The sequence below is a fragment of the Monodelphis domestica genome, chromosome 1 (genome assembly GCF_027887165.1).
Source record: "Monodelphis domestica isolate mMonDom1 chromosome 1, mMonDom1.pri, whole genome shotgun sequence".
NCBI lineage: Eukaryota > Metazoa > Chordata > Mammalia > Didelphimorphia > Didelphidae > Monodelphis > Monodelphis domestica.
In genome coordinates, this window is record NC_077227.1 from 729,242,388 (window position 1) to 729,258,423 (window position 16,036).

Below are 16,036 nucleotides of genomic sequence, written 5' to 3' on the forward strand. Positions count from 1 at the left end.
CACTTTTAGATCCTTATTTGACAAGGTTTGCTATATAATCTCAACTACTTTGCTGCTGAAATTTTTCAAACTTTCACCCAATTTCACACCAGATTATTACTTAAAGAATTCTAGAACAATCTCTTCCCTTCTTTAATGAGTTCAGTGACAGACTCACAAACTTTCCCCTTTCTTCATTCTCATGTTCTCATCAAAAGGTCTTCAATATCCATGCTGAAAATTCTCTAAATCAGCTTAAATTATTTGTCCCTCAGACATAATCAGTTCATAGGATCTTCTGAACCTCAAAAATTGTCATCACTCAAAAGTTTTCTGATTCCTTATTCATGAATACCAGAATTCTTTGATTTTTAAATTTATTAACAGATTTGATTTGTTTACGCCTTGCCTTTTAACCTCTAATCCTTTTCTTTTGATTCATCATGATTTCTCTTCCTTCAAGCTATTGTTAATATCCTGGGCCCATGATTATAAACTTGTGGCACACATGTCAAAGAGGGCACACAGAGTGCTTTCTGTGAGTACACATGCTGGCATCACCTGCCAGAGTTCTTTACTAGAAAGGCAAAGGGACCCAGGTGGAGCTGCAGAGCTGGAGGGAGCAGAGTGCTATGATAACTCCTCTTTCCCTCTCCACCCATGATAAGGACATTCCTCATTTCAACTGCTCCTCTGCCCAACCGGAGCACTTTTTCCCTTTCCTATATGGGGTAAGGTAAATTGGGGGGCACATATGGCACTCAGTCTGGGTAGGGCATGGCATGGTAGTTGGTCTGTGGGGAATCAGGGGCAGGGCACAGGACATAGTCTCTAAAAGAATTACCATTACTGTGCTAGGTCATCACCCATGCCCAAACCAACTGCCTACACCATTTCTTCCTATCTAGATTTTAAAAATTAATTAATTCAACGCTCTGTTTTCACTTTCACTTTTAAGCAATTTTCACACTGTACTCTTGAATAATTTTCCCCTAATTTGATCACATATGCTTTGCTAGGGTTGATTTTATATGTAAAAACATGAAGTTTAACAATGGGAAATCAATTACCCAAGGTCACAAAGATAGTTGATGTAAGAGTCTATGATAAATGTTGTTTTGATATGATATGATAAATATGATAAAGAGTTCCCCTTTAGTTGTCATGGTCCTATGAACTTTCCCATGGATATCTTTAAGAGAAAGGGACAGGATGATAATCTCTTGTTGGTTTCATATATATTAATGATCTTGTGATACATGAATATTTCTAAAACTTTTGCTGTTTAATGTGTCTTAAGACATTTAAGTAGTTGTATTATGAGTCCCTTCATAAAGTTCTTGTCAGAGACTCACATAATGCTTAGTACACATAGAATGTGACATGTAGAGACAACTAATCAATTAACCAAACTCCACTGAATTGTCTCATTCTTTACCATTGTAAAGATTAAAATTTAGGGGAGATGGGGAGTCTGAGGCTGGTAGAAATTAGTTTCTCTCTGCAAGGAGTATTATATTTATTTAGAGGTTTATTAAAGGTTAAAGATTAAAGAATATACAAGTAAGAAACATGTGCCTAGGCCAGAGGCCTAGACAAAATAACCTGACATCACGCAAGAGACAGCCTGCTCCAAAACAGAAGTCCAAAAGAGCCAAGAGAGAGAGAGCCCCTCAAAAGCCTTTGAATCAGCTTAAATGCCTTCTCAATCTTGGCCCAGGTGAGATTACAAGGCATTCTGGGGAAGTGGAGCAAAGGCTCGTGGGGATTGTAGTCCTGATTTCGAGTCTATTTTTTACACCATAGACTACCATTGTTCTTCCTTAGAAAAATAATCATCTCTGTACTATATATAAATATATATATTTTAGATGCTGGTCAAGAGACATGATGTACTTCAGCTGAGTTACAGACATTATCAGAGTAGAAGCAAGGCTAGTGTTCTCTCTAGGGTTATTGGCAGTAGACACTGTCTTTCTGCTCCACAGATAAATAGCCCAACCTTCCTGGTTATGGTGAGAAGCTTCTGGGATCAGAATGGAAAACCCTACATGGCTAGACTGCTTCTCTTTTCACTGTTCCACTTCTACATGAAATAAGAGTAAGCTTGACCCTGTTCTTCAGTGATCTTTAGGTGACCTATTTTATTATGTACTCATATTCTTTACCCTGGGCATGTCCTCTGTATTCACAAGCTGCAGGATTTTTGGAGATATCTTGCTAAATAGAGTCAGATTTATGCCTGAGTCCCATTGAGCCAGTGACAGTTCTCAGTATCACAGACATATTTTATTCTTATTCAGGTTTGGATGTCTTGCTCTGAGTTAAAGGTCAATGTAGATAAATGCTGGAAGCTGCACTTTGTCTCCTTCTTGACCTGCCATTTTCTGGACATTGCTCAACCTCTCAAAACTTTTTCTCTGCATTTGACCAGGGAGATTATTCTACGGACAGCTTTTCTTGATAATATAAGAATATTCTCATATAAATTTAATTATAAAGGTCTTCCATTATTTCATTAATATTGTCCTATCCATGGCCTCCTTTTCAAGGAAGTTCAGTCTATATCAAAGCAGATCCCAGAAATACTTGTATAGTCTCTAACAGACAAGGAATCTATATTCGCATCTCTATTTCAGTGTAAAGGAAGACACAGTACAAAAATATGGTCTATTATATAGTAAAAAGTCAGCAAAAAAGCAGCAATAGGCAGGAACACTTTCTGGTTCTTAATCTGTGGCTCAAATCACTCCTGTCACTATAGGAAATAGTCACTGAACAACTAGCATTTCATTTTTCATCAAGATTTCCCACCCAATCTCCCAAAGGGTCTTTCCAATCCTTTCTTTTAAAGGTGCAATTCTTTGACATCAATGAACAATTTTATACAAATTCAAGGATTTCTGAAAATAATTCATATGTATAATAAGGGAAGGATGGGATGAGAATCAGGGCAGGGATGGGGAACATATGAACTAGGACTTAAGGGAAGATAAGCCCAGAAGTGAGAATATATATAGTATCATTATCCAAGCTACACTTGAGGAAAGCTTTAGAATAAATAGAATAGTCAAAATGGCTTTGAATTAAGGAAGAATTTAAAAGCTAGGAAAATTGTTTAAATTTGATCAATTCATTTTTATAAGCCAATTTTATTTATTTGTCTGTTTATATTTATTATTGTTGGGAAAACATTTTCCTTTTTTAATTTTAAATTTTTTATTTAATTATTAATATAGAATATATTTCTATGGTTAAATAATTCATGTTCTTTCCCTTCCTCCCCTCCCACACCCTTCCCACAGTCAATGTGCAATTTCACTTGGTTTTTCATGTGTCATTGATCAAGACCTATTCTGATATTATTAATACTAAAGTGATCATTTAGAGTCTACATCCCCAATCATGTCCCCATTGACCCATGCGATCAAGCAGTTGTTTTTCTTCTCTGTTTCTGCTCCCACAGTTCTTCCTCTGGATGTGAATACTGTTCTTTCTCATAAGTTCCTCAGAATTGTCCTGGGTCATTGCATTGCTGTTAGTAGAGGAGTCCATTACATTCAATTGTGCCACAGTGTATCCATCTCTGTGTACAATGTTCTCCTGGTTCTTCTCCTTTTACTCTGTATCAGTTCCTTGAGGTCATTCCAGTTCACATGGAATCCCTCCAGTTCATTATTCCTTTGAGCTCAATAGTATTCCATCACCAACTGATATCACAATTTGTTCAGCCATTCCCCAACTGAAGGGCATCCCCTCTTGACTAGTTCTTAAGAGGGAAAATTACAAGGTTATTGATCTGAGAAAGAGAAGCAATTTTAGGTTTTCTGACACTTTCATATAGGATGAATAGAAATGTTGGATAGTTCTAGAAAGGATAGACATCAAGAAAGTGGTACTAACCCAGTTGTGGCATGTTGAAGAAAGAGTGTAGTGTAAGGGTTAAGAGAATGGAGACAAAGAGACCTGTGCACAATATATTTTGAATGAAGAAGTAGTCTTTGCTGATTATATGATTACAACATTTGAAAAGAATTATTCAATTATGAGTAGAGGTTTTTTTTAATACTGGAGACATGTTTTGTCGTTGTTAGAAATATAAAAGATGGGTGAACAAGATAAAGATCATAAAACACTCTTGGTCCAATCAGTATTGCTATGATTTTGCAGTTATTAAAGTTCATTGATTAAATTTCATAATCATTGGTTCACATATCACACTACTAGTCACAAAGAAAGGGCAAGAGGCAGAAGCAGAAGCAAGAGTAATCTACATGCAAAATTCCTCAAAGAATCCTTTCGTATTGACAAAGTACTAGAAACAAAACTAATGTCTGTAGATTGTGAAATGTCTGAAGAAAGAAAAAAGTGGCATTGAAAAGCAATGGAATATTATTGTTTAGTTAACATCTTGGAAACTCACTTTCCTCAAACGTGAAATGAAGAGTTTGAACTAGAAAATCTCCAACCACCCTCCTAGCAACAAGATCTACAAGTCTCAGTAAGAGATGTCTAAAGGGAACAATTGAGAAAAAAACACAGAAATAGTAACATGAACTGATATAGAGTGACAAAAGGAGAAAAAAAAACACAAAATGTCTAAAAGAAAGTAGATGAAAAGGTCGTAAAAGACCTTCAGGGCTCCTAGAAAAGAGATAATGTCACATTCTGACCTTAGCCTCAGCCCACTTGGGCTGTGTAGCATACATTGCATAATGAAAACTTCACAGCCATATAATAAACAAATGATATTTTGTTATTTTTTTCAGTCATCGTTACTTTGTTTTACTTTGTCTTACTTTTACTTACTTTTACTAGGAGGGTTTCAGTGTTTGGTGGGCAAAGGGGTGATATTCTAATCTTGACTTTCAAATAAAAAAGTCAAATCAATACAACATATTTTCTAAAAAATAAAGAACTATTAAGACTAATTTCGTGGGTCGCATTGATATAGAGGACATTTAAAGGTACAATTTAAAAATTCTACAATTAGAATAAAAAAATCAAATGATGGATAAATAGGGAGAAGAAAGAGCTGGAAATTTAGCAAGCTACAATTTGATTATGAATAAAGGGTGCAACATGACAAGTAAAAAGTAATATGATGAATATATTCATGAGATACATTAAGAACAGAATGGTTTCCAGAGCAAGGTTAGTTTTTATTTTAAGGCTATTCATGAAGTATTGTACTAAGCTTTTGGCACTGAAGTATGTTTTTATTTTTGTAGCTTGGCCCTGGCACATGACTCATCAGTGGAAGTGGAGGTGGGAGAAAGATCTTCAGAGCTTACAAGAACTATGGCTCAACTGCCATTCTGATTATTCTTAGTATCATCCTTATATCACTGATTGACTCAGTAACTATCTTAATGTCTTTAAACCAATTAATATCAATTAATTTTTACAAAGGAATATTTACTGAGAAGAATGAAAATATTCCTCTTAAACAAAGGCTCACATTTATCGAAACAACCTTGATACGTGGAAAGAGTTGGTTCAAGGCAGTTATTGTGAAACATTTGCTTCATCAATTAACTTCTGGACTGAATACAGTCAATGGACAGTGGCAATTTGGAAAGTAGCTCCCCAGCAAACAAATCTAATTCACTGCTCTATGGCATCATGCGGTTGTTCCTTGGAACTGTTCCTACCAAAACAACAGAATGACTTCTGACTTCTTCCTGGATTTCTGGAGTTCTCACAATGTCATATCATGGTCTGTTCTATCTCTGATACTCCATTTAATAGCAGTGCAAATAAAAAAGAGAGAGAGAGAGAGAGAGAGAGAGAGAGAGAGAGAGAGAGAGAGAGAGAGAGAGAGAGAGAGAGAGAGAGAGAGAGAGAGAGAGAGAGAGAGAGACTGAGGGTCCCTTTGGGGCAAAGATTTGACTTTATGGTGAACAGAGAAATCACAGGGCCAGGGGTCTGAAGGTTTTCCCTCAGGTCAAAATGTGAGATCTCTAATTGCAAAATACATACTCTTTTATAGTTTCATGCTTATCTCCAACCTTGCTTCTTTCTGAGAAATCCCCAAACCCCATAAGACTGTGTCAAGCCTTTTGGTCTCTATGGCTTCTTGAAGACCTTCTGGTCTCCATAAACTTCTTACATTAATTGTTTTGATATAAAGTTCATTATAATAGGATTTTTAACAGATTAACTCACTTATGATTAATATAACACATACACACATTTAAAAATAATATAACAATGGACACACTTGAAATTGTAACTCAGGTACTATCCTGGGACCACATTCTTTATCTGATTACATTCACTGATTTTTGCTGAGACAATATTCTTACCACAAATCACACAGTTATATCATATAGTGCTAAAAGCACATCCCAAGCACTGATTAACCTATTAACTATTGATTTTCTCACTACAGAAGAAAGGGGAAGTGTAAAGAGGTAAAGAAATGAAGGGAGAGACAGAAGTCATTGGCATAAGCATTGATGGCCATGTATCTGCTCAGGTGGGTAAATAAGCAACTCTGAGAAGGAAACTCCAGTTATCACTGTACCTTTCTTCACTTGGAGGCTTAAGGAACTCTACTTGATCACCAACCAGGAAGAAGAAAAAAATTCCCCATCTTTAATTAGTGTCTTTTTCTTAAAACTCTTATTTTCTACCTTAGACAGAAAGGCAAGGGCTGAACAGACAAAATTAAGGGACTTGTCTAGGGTCACAGAGCTAGGAGGTATCTGAAGCCAAATTTGAACTTAGGGGTTCCCAACTCCTGATCTGGTGATCTATATACTGTGACACCTAGTTGCCTCTGGTTAATGTCTTAATAGATACTTGTTCAAGCTCAGCAAGCAAAGAATTATCTATTTATTTGTCATGTAGTGGGTGGAACTGGAAAAGTCAGACAATTTATTGGCATGCTCTAAAGTGAACTGCAAGGCACCACCATTCCATAAAAATAGTTTTTGAAACAGGCTCACATAACATGCATGCTTTCTGGACTAAGCACTCAAGAAATCTCAATATATTTCATTATAAAATCTCTTCTTTCCTTCCTTCTGTCTTTACTGCCCTCCACCCCTTCCTTCCTTGCTTCCTTGCTTCCTTGCTTCCTTCCTTGCTTCCTTGCTTCCTTCCTTGCTTCCTTCCTTCCGTCCTTCCTTCCTTTCTAACTTCCTTCCCTTCCTCCCTTCCTTCCTTCCGTCCTTCCTTCCTTCCTTCCTTCCTTCCTTCCTTCCTTCCTTCCTTCCTTTCATCCTTCCTTCCTTCCTTCCATCCTTCCTTCCTTCCTTCCTTCCTTCCTTCCTTCCTTCCTTCCTTCCTTCCTTCCTTCCTTCCTTCCTTCCTTCCTTCCTTCCTTCCTTCCTTCTTTCCTTCCTCTCTTCCCTCTCTCTGTCCTTCCTTTCTTCCTTCCTTTTGTATTTTCTTTAGAAAGATCTACCTACATTTCATAGGATACTAAGCAACTCTCTGTCACAATTTCCTTATTTATAAAATAAGAAGGTGAGACTAGATGCATTCTAAGTTACCTTCCATCTTGAAAAGTCTTTTGTTCTGTAATTTTATGACAAAAAGATTTTATTTTAGACATAATCTGTGTTATTAACACAACAATGTAAAAAAGAGATTTTAGAAGAAAACCATTAAAAAACCCTACAAGTTATAATTAGCTTAAATTATGTTATTGTCTTAACAAAGTCTTTCATAGTAGCCTGCAAATCATTTCCTCCTTAGAAGTCATGTAAAAAATTGAGAGGAGAAAAAGAAATTATTAGTTTTGTAGATGTTATGAATATTCTCACCCAGGGAGGAGACAAAGGTTAAAACAGCATCTGCTCACTGTAGGGGACATGAAGCAATTTTTGTAATAATGGTAAAACTCATCCTTTTATTTCTTGTTCCTGCTAGCATTTATATTAGCCTCAATCAATATTGGCTGTGTTTGTGATTTTAGTCAAAATGGGAAATTCAATACAAGAAATTGTGCTTACAATTATCAAGTTTTTTTTTCACTTAATTGCAAAATGAAGAAGGTTATTAACTGAATTTAATTTGTTTAGAAATTTATTTTTTTTTGTAATTGCTTTCACCACTCTGGAATCATTTATTAAGAACAAATCAGCAGCATGAAAATGGACAGGCATATTTCAAAATTATTCAATTAATATTTTCATAATTCAGTTATGTTTGGAATGTGACAGGAAATGCCTAAAAGTTTAGAATACTTACATACTATTAAATTTAATTTCCATCTCTCTATAGTCGTCTTACACTATATTTTCTTTTTTTTTCAATTCTCACTAAACTTCTTGAAAAAAGTTTTATCCTTACAATATTTAACAATTCAAATGTCTTACTATTTAGCAAACCAAGAGGTGCATTGCTTTATAATCCATTTCTCAATGTTTTCTATTTATGAAAAGACACTTGAAATGTCAAATTCTTTCACTGACTTTACCCTGTCTGTTCATCCAGGTATCTCTGAGGTCCTAAACAACAAATGATTATAGATTAATAGCTCACTTCTTTACATTGCAATATAGGAATTGTAAAAGTATATTATATTATATTATATTATATTATATTATATTATATTATATTATATTATATTATATTATATTATATTATATTATATTATATTATATTATAGTATATTATAGTATAGTATAGTATAGTATAGTATAGTATATTGTATTGTATTGTATTGTATTGTATGATATGATCTTATATGATATTATCTTATCTTATATTACATTATATGTACTTACATATATATTTATATATAAATTCTTGATAAAACCCAACAACAGCCAGATGTGTTAGGTATTATTATGTAGATTTTTCTTGTGATGATTTAGAAATGATTCTATGATGCATTGGGAATAAGAAAAGGGTCTGGCCATAAATATAGTAATTTATTAATAAAATGAGAGAAAGAGAGATGCGAGAGAGAGCAAGAGATTAGGAAAGATTAGCCTAAATAGAATCTATTCCCCATTTGGTTGGCTAAGGCCCTATATCCACCAAAGCAGCAACATAGCTGTCATATCTCATTGTGAAAGTCAAGAGAGAGCTGAGTACATTCCCCACCTGGGTTTAAAAGCCTTTCCCAACCCATTCACTTTCACAGGTCATGCCTGGTGTGTCGACATTCAGTTGTCCCTTCCTCTTTCTCTAGAGCTGCTCAGGGGACATTCGTTCTGCCACACTGTCACCCATCTTAATTGTTGACTTTCACATTGACCCACAAGTTACATCAGAACTTAGAGTCTGTCCTCATAATCAAAGTCCTCTATATAACTTCCTTCACATAGATATGTTGGTCTTTGTTGATTTATTTTTCCATTCAATGGTCTACTCTCATGCTCTTTCTGAATTGCAATGCAAGACAGTTTGCCAGCAAAATACTTCCTCAACATATCATATATCTCCAATTATTTTCCTTCACAACTTTAATATCTCAACCAATTTGTATTCCACATAGATACATAGAATGATAGCTAGAACGGGCTTTATATAGAATGAATAACTGGGATGGACTTTACATAGAATGAAAGATAGTTGGAATGAACTTTACATATAATGAAAACTGTAAAGGGCTTCATTAAATCTAATATTACCCCTTCTATTATATATAAATTATCTGGAACACAATTGTGAAAAATAGCATCAATGAATCATTCTCTGCTTTCAGAGAGCTGAACACATTGTGTACAAGAATTAATTTTAAGATATCAGTTGTTATTGGATCAACTTTAAAAACCTTGATAAATGGTGATAGTTATGCCTTCTTAGTTCCTGTGATAGCCAGACATTGTATGAGGTAAATATCAATTATTGTTGTGATCCCGATCTTTCCACATCTAAGTATCAGATCAATACCCATGCAAATTTACCTTTGGCTCTTTAGCTGGTTTACACATTTTAATTATTCAACAATAGGCTTAAGACTAAATGAACCAAATCTATCTCTAGAACTGGGATGACATTGTACAAAATTTATTTCCCAATCCAATGTATACATGTAGTGAATATCCAAGCAATGTGACTATTTGAAGAGATTCATCATTTCCATTCAACAAGACATAGTGGAGAAGAAGACACATTGGATTTGGCCATGGACATTTTCTTTCTCTTCTAAAACTTCTTGTTCAGACTCAATTAGTCAATAGATTTTTTTGAAAGCATAGAGAATTTTGAATATTTCCTCTTTTCATAGATGTCCTAGACATAACTTTGGCCAATTTGAAGACAATTTAGCATTAAAATATGAAAGACAGAATATAGATTTACTATAGCCAAGAGTAACTTAGATGCTCTAAAAATGAGAATAATTTTTTTAGCAACCAAGAACTGTGTTATCATTTTGTCTCAAATGCCCATTTAATCTGAATCTATTGTTCCCTTAGTGTCATATATACGGAGTTGGATAACATGTGTGTGTGTGTGTGGGGGGGGAGACAACATATTCAAGAGAGTTGAAAGGCTTAAGAAAAGGGCAAGAGATTGGTGATTATATCTTCCCAGGTAAGGAAAACATTTGTAGAATTCATCTTTCCAGAGGGAAAAGCCTGTTAAATGATGATAGAGGAATTCAGAAAGCTAATAGATAGAAGGAGTGAGTTTATCAGGCCCAGAACTTTCTTAAAGATTAAAATTCTAGGAAGGACTAATGAATTAGAGAAGGGGAATTCACAGGTATAGATGGATGGGTAAGAGAACTTTCATAGGGGAAGGAACCTCAAGGATCATATAAACTACATGTCAAGGCAAGGAATATTTATTAAGGTCACGCTTTGTGCCAGGCATTTTGGAAAGTGCTGAGGATAAAAAGAAATAGACAATCAAAACAAAGAAAAAAAACAATCTTTATTTTAAATAAATTCAGTCTGTGGGGAGATAACAAGCCAATTACATATAAATTCTTTCTCTCTCACACATTCTCTCTTCATACACAAACACACATAGTTTTAATTATATGTACAGTTTACAAATCATATATGTAGTTTTGAAATTATATAATATATTTATGTGTGTATATATCTCTATATATAACTTAGGAGCCACAGCAAAAAGAGTTTTAAGCTTACAAGAAGGAAGACATCTTCCTGAGGTCAAATTTAGCCTTAGATCCTTACTAAGTATATGATCTTGGCAAATCATTTATTACTGTTTATCTCTGTTTCTTCATCTGTAAAATGAGTTGTAGAAGAAAATGGCAAAACCACTCCTGTATCTGCTAAGAAAACCACAAATGGAATCATCAATAGTGGGACAAAACTGAAAAATGATGGAACAACAATATAATATAGATATATACATAGTATACATATATATGAAGTTCATTAAACATATATACATAGAGTCTTTATCTCATGCATAGTTTATATATCCCATCTATTTACCTTTAAATGAATTTACCTATATGATGAATTGTAAGTAATAAGAGAGAGAGAGAGAAGCCTCTAGAATATATTGGGTTTGGAAAAGTTTCCTGTGGAAGTTAGGATTGTAGTTGATGCCTAATGTGAGCTGAAGAAGCTTGTAAGTGGAGATGAGGAAGGAGATGATTCCCTGTATAATTGAAAATCTGTTACCCTAAAAAAAGAACTACCTGTCCTGAGAGCCCACTGACTTCCTGTCATTACATACCTCCTGTAGACAGATTATAAAAGGAGTGGGCATTGAGGCTCCTCCTCTTTCTTTTGGCATGATGTAGAATCAGCAACGTTGGTTGTGAGTGGGGATTTTGAAAATGTCTAACCAGCCATGGGCATGTCATTTTTATTTTGCATCCTCTTTATTCCTTAATTTCTAATGATCTTTAATAAACCTCTAGAAATATAATATTTTTATTATTTGAGATCTATTTTTAAATTTTACATCCCCAATATGGTAGACATTTAGGGAAAACACAAAGCATAAAGATATGGAGTTTCTAGTGTGAAGATCAAAACATGCCCAGTATCACTAATTTGAAAAGTTATATATGTTCCCATGGAAGTTGGGAAAAGTGAGGCAAGAACACTTTCAAGGTCTTTCTGAAAAGTTTTAGTTTTGATTATGAGATATGGAAGAGATTGGAAAGGGACCATCCTATAGGGAATGTCTGCATCAAAGAAGGTTTTGTACTGTATGAGCAAAACAGAATTGCAGTAGCTCTAAAAATGTAAGATGCACAAATTTAGAAATATTTCCATATCAGATGTTCATATGAACTATTTATGACTGGCTTGTGGTAGATCCTTTTAAGCTTGTGTTGATCTGATAAATCAAAGTCAGACACAGTATACATTGACCCTGACATAGTGATGCCATTTTAAGTCCTCTTTGGTGATAAAGGACAACAATCAATCAATGAACTGTGACAGAGTTTAAAGTGCAAGGCAAATAGAAAGGTAGAGATGGGTCATATTATCAAGGATTTTAAAATGGAACAGGATTTAATATTTGATCCAGCAAGCAACTGGAAGATCTTGGAATAATTTGAATGAGGATAGACATAGTTCTTAGAAAGAACTTCTTGAAAGCTAAATAGAAAATGGTTTGGAGTGGGGAGAAATGGCTATTTCAATAGTTCTAGTACATGGTGACGGGGGTGGCAGGATCAGAGTACTGGCAATGTAGGGTTTAAGAAACTTAGATGCTTCTTTCTAAGAAGCATTGTCTGTTTGAGAACAATCACAGAGCAGTTTGTTCTTAGAATCATTAATGTATTTAGCCAATTACCTCTCACTCATTGGGTATTCATCACTCCAAGAGTGAATGATTTCTTCTGTGTGTGTCAGTGCATGCACATGAATGGGTGGAAATAATCATCCATTTATATGTAAATTCAGATACAGATTTCAACTTCATTGTAAGACTGTGTATAGCTATTTATATTCACAACGTCTATGTGCTTGGGTATATATGTTTTTGGATATATATATATATATGTCTGTGTAATATGTGTATGAACTGTTCAGTCATTTTAGTTATGGAAAACTATGACTCCATTTTTTTCAAAGATACTTAAGTGGTTTGCCAGTTAGGCCTCTAGCTCATTTAAGAGATGAGGAACTGAGACAAAGAAGGTTAAGTGACTTGCACAGGGTCACACAACAGTATCTGAGACCAGATTTGAATTCATGAAAGATAAATCTTTTTATTGTAGATCTGCCTCTCTCTCCACTGTGCAACCTAGCTGTCCTTCTATGTAAAAGAGAGAAATCAAAATATAAGAGATATCTCGAGAGATATCTGAATATATATGGATGTGACAATAATGATAAAGATATAGGTATATCTCCCCTAAAGAGAGTTTCTTTCTTCTTTTTTAAATGAGGGCATATAAGCTTGTTCAAGTTGCTTTTGATCAACATAGAACCCATTTATTTCCTATCCAGGATTTGCTCTCCATTGGCTTAATCTTAGTCAGTCAGTTATTAAAGTAATTCAATAAATTAAGTATCTATTATATGTCAGGCACTGTACTAAGTGCTGGCGACATAAAAAAAAGAGTCAAAATGAAGTCTTAGTATAAACAAAAATTATCTCTCCATTATGAAGAGGCATACTACTAAGATATTGAATCATCAAAGGCTTTTAATGGGCATCAAAGCCATACCATGAGCTCATGGTATCACCAGCAAAATTGACCAAAGAGCTGGAATACATAGTAAGAGAGAAAATATAAGAACCTCTCAACTAACTAGAATGTTTGTAAAACAGTATCTGCCTGTTAATAGTCAGTACAATGCAACGGGAAAAAACCATTGACTGTAATTGGAGTAAAAAAAATAGGTTAAATATTTGACTGTCCCACTTAATAATTATATGATGATGGGCAAATTACCTCACCCACACCTTTAACAATGGTGGGAAAATCAGAGCTATTCTGCATAGATTTGAATTTAATCATCTTTGAAAGAATTTCTAGTTCTCTATCAGGGTAGTGAGATATTAGTGTACTTCCTTCCCAAATGGGCATGCCCCAGTTGGTATCCAGTTACCCAGATAGAGAAAGTAGGAGTCAAGATATTTCTAGAAAAGTCCATGGTGTTGAATCCCATGCTGTATATGAATTGCCAAGGCCAAATATGTCAGATCAAAATGAAAGGAAAGTCTAGCATCTTACTCTCAATCTTTTGCCTCATCTTTTAACCCTTGACATTCACATATGCACTCATATCAAATTGCAATTCAAATCTGATTTCCAACTCTAACCCTTTCTTTGAGCTCATCAAATTAGAATCTGTCTTAGACAGAGAAGGAAAATGCCTGGTGTTAGTGTGAGATGGAAATCACATTAAAAGACTGATATATATTAATTTAAGGTCGCCAAGGGATTCAGCTATGTCATTCCTAAATGAAAACTCAAGTCAGCAGTCAACCTTTTGGAGTTTTTAATTACAAACAGGAGGAAGAAAGGTATTAGAGAGAGAGAGAGAGAGAGAGAGAGAGAGAGAGAGAGAGAGAGAGAGACTGAGAGAGAGAGAGAGAAAGGGGAGAGAAGGGAATAGGGCTTAAATACCCACTCTACTTAGGCTGGGCCAAAGGCCCAAGGCCTTGGATAGCTGAGGCAAAGAAAAGAGATCAGTCCCTATCACTCATGTGACCAAAATGGAGAAACAGTCTCAGGGCCTCCACTCCAAGCACCAGGCACCAACAACCTCCTCTCCTTCACATTGGAAGTCCCCAGAACTCCTAAGCTGCCCTCTACCTCACTTCCTGTGTCTCACCTGCACCAATGGTGGCTCTAGCTTCACCCAGGACCGCCCAGAGGTCTGTCCCCTTTGCACAGTTCTGTTGAAGGTCATATTCTCAAATAATTAAATCTTGAGCTTTGTTGCAGCCCTTTCTAAATCCTGTTACCTTGAGTAGGGTGGAGATTGTAGTTTCCAAGACCTGATTCTGTCATTCCAAGTATCTCTATTGTTATTGATCAGGAAATAGCCAAATCCTATCCTCTAAAAAATGGTTTGAACAGGTTTGAGTAGTTTTGAAATTCACATTAGGCACTTGAAGAGGTTAAATGCCATGGATGTTTTGTGAGCAGATGCCTTCCATCATTTATACAGATGTCCATATGTAGACATATACATTTCCTCACCACAAAGGGTTGTAAGAAACATAATTGGTTTTTGACTCAATATGAGAGCTATGAAAGTGGTATTGTGGTCATTGTTTATAAAATGTTATCCCTTAAGTTAAAATGACTGAGAGCAGTTTTTATTTACAATGAGTAAGAAAAAGTGAAAGTGGGAAATGTAGGAAAAAGACAGAGCCTTACCAGGCCTACCAGCCCTAAATGCATTTCAGGTGAAGTCCAGATCATCTCCTGATAGGGGCTTCCTCAGGTCACAATCGCCACCTGAAAGTCAGGTAGTGTCCAGCAAGCCAACTCAGGATCCAAGGAAAGAGTCTCTCCAAATCTGAGGCAGGACTCTTTGGAATGAGTCTCCAAACAGCAGGAAAGGAATGGTGTCCCAGACCATGTTGGTCTCTTTTTATACACCTTTTTCAAAGTCATTTCCTGTCTCTCCCCCTCTTCACAGAAACCAAATGCAGTCTTTCAATTTGTCTAGCACTGTCCAAGGTGGGGCAGTGCTTGTGGTCTTTGGGGGTGTGAACTAGTAATTAACTTGTGAGCTCTCTTACCTAACAGTTAAATGGGGTACTAAGTAGGGGTACTTTAAGTTCTTGATTTGATTAGCTAAAAATAGACAAGGAAGTGGAGATTCTATCATCAAAGGGTATAAGGAATTTCCATATCTCTGCACAGTTTTAAATGATTATGTTTGGGGAAAAATAGAAGAAGAGGGCATGCATAAAATAAAATTATGTTTCTTCCTCGTAGTAACACTTAAACCCATTCCTTTTCGAAAATGTGCTGTTCATGTGAAGTATATCATTGCAAGGGTTAAAATATGGATTTTGACAAAATAAGAGAGCAACTTTTAATGATTTTAAGTTTTAATGAGAACGTAGTAGAGTTGTAAATTAATATTATCCCTTTAAGCCAGAGAAAAGAAAACTTCTGGCAGCTATTAACTATTAACAATTTAATTTAATTAAAATAAAGATAGCAAAAGAATATACT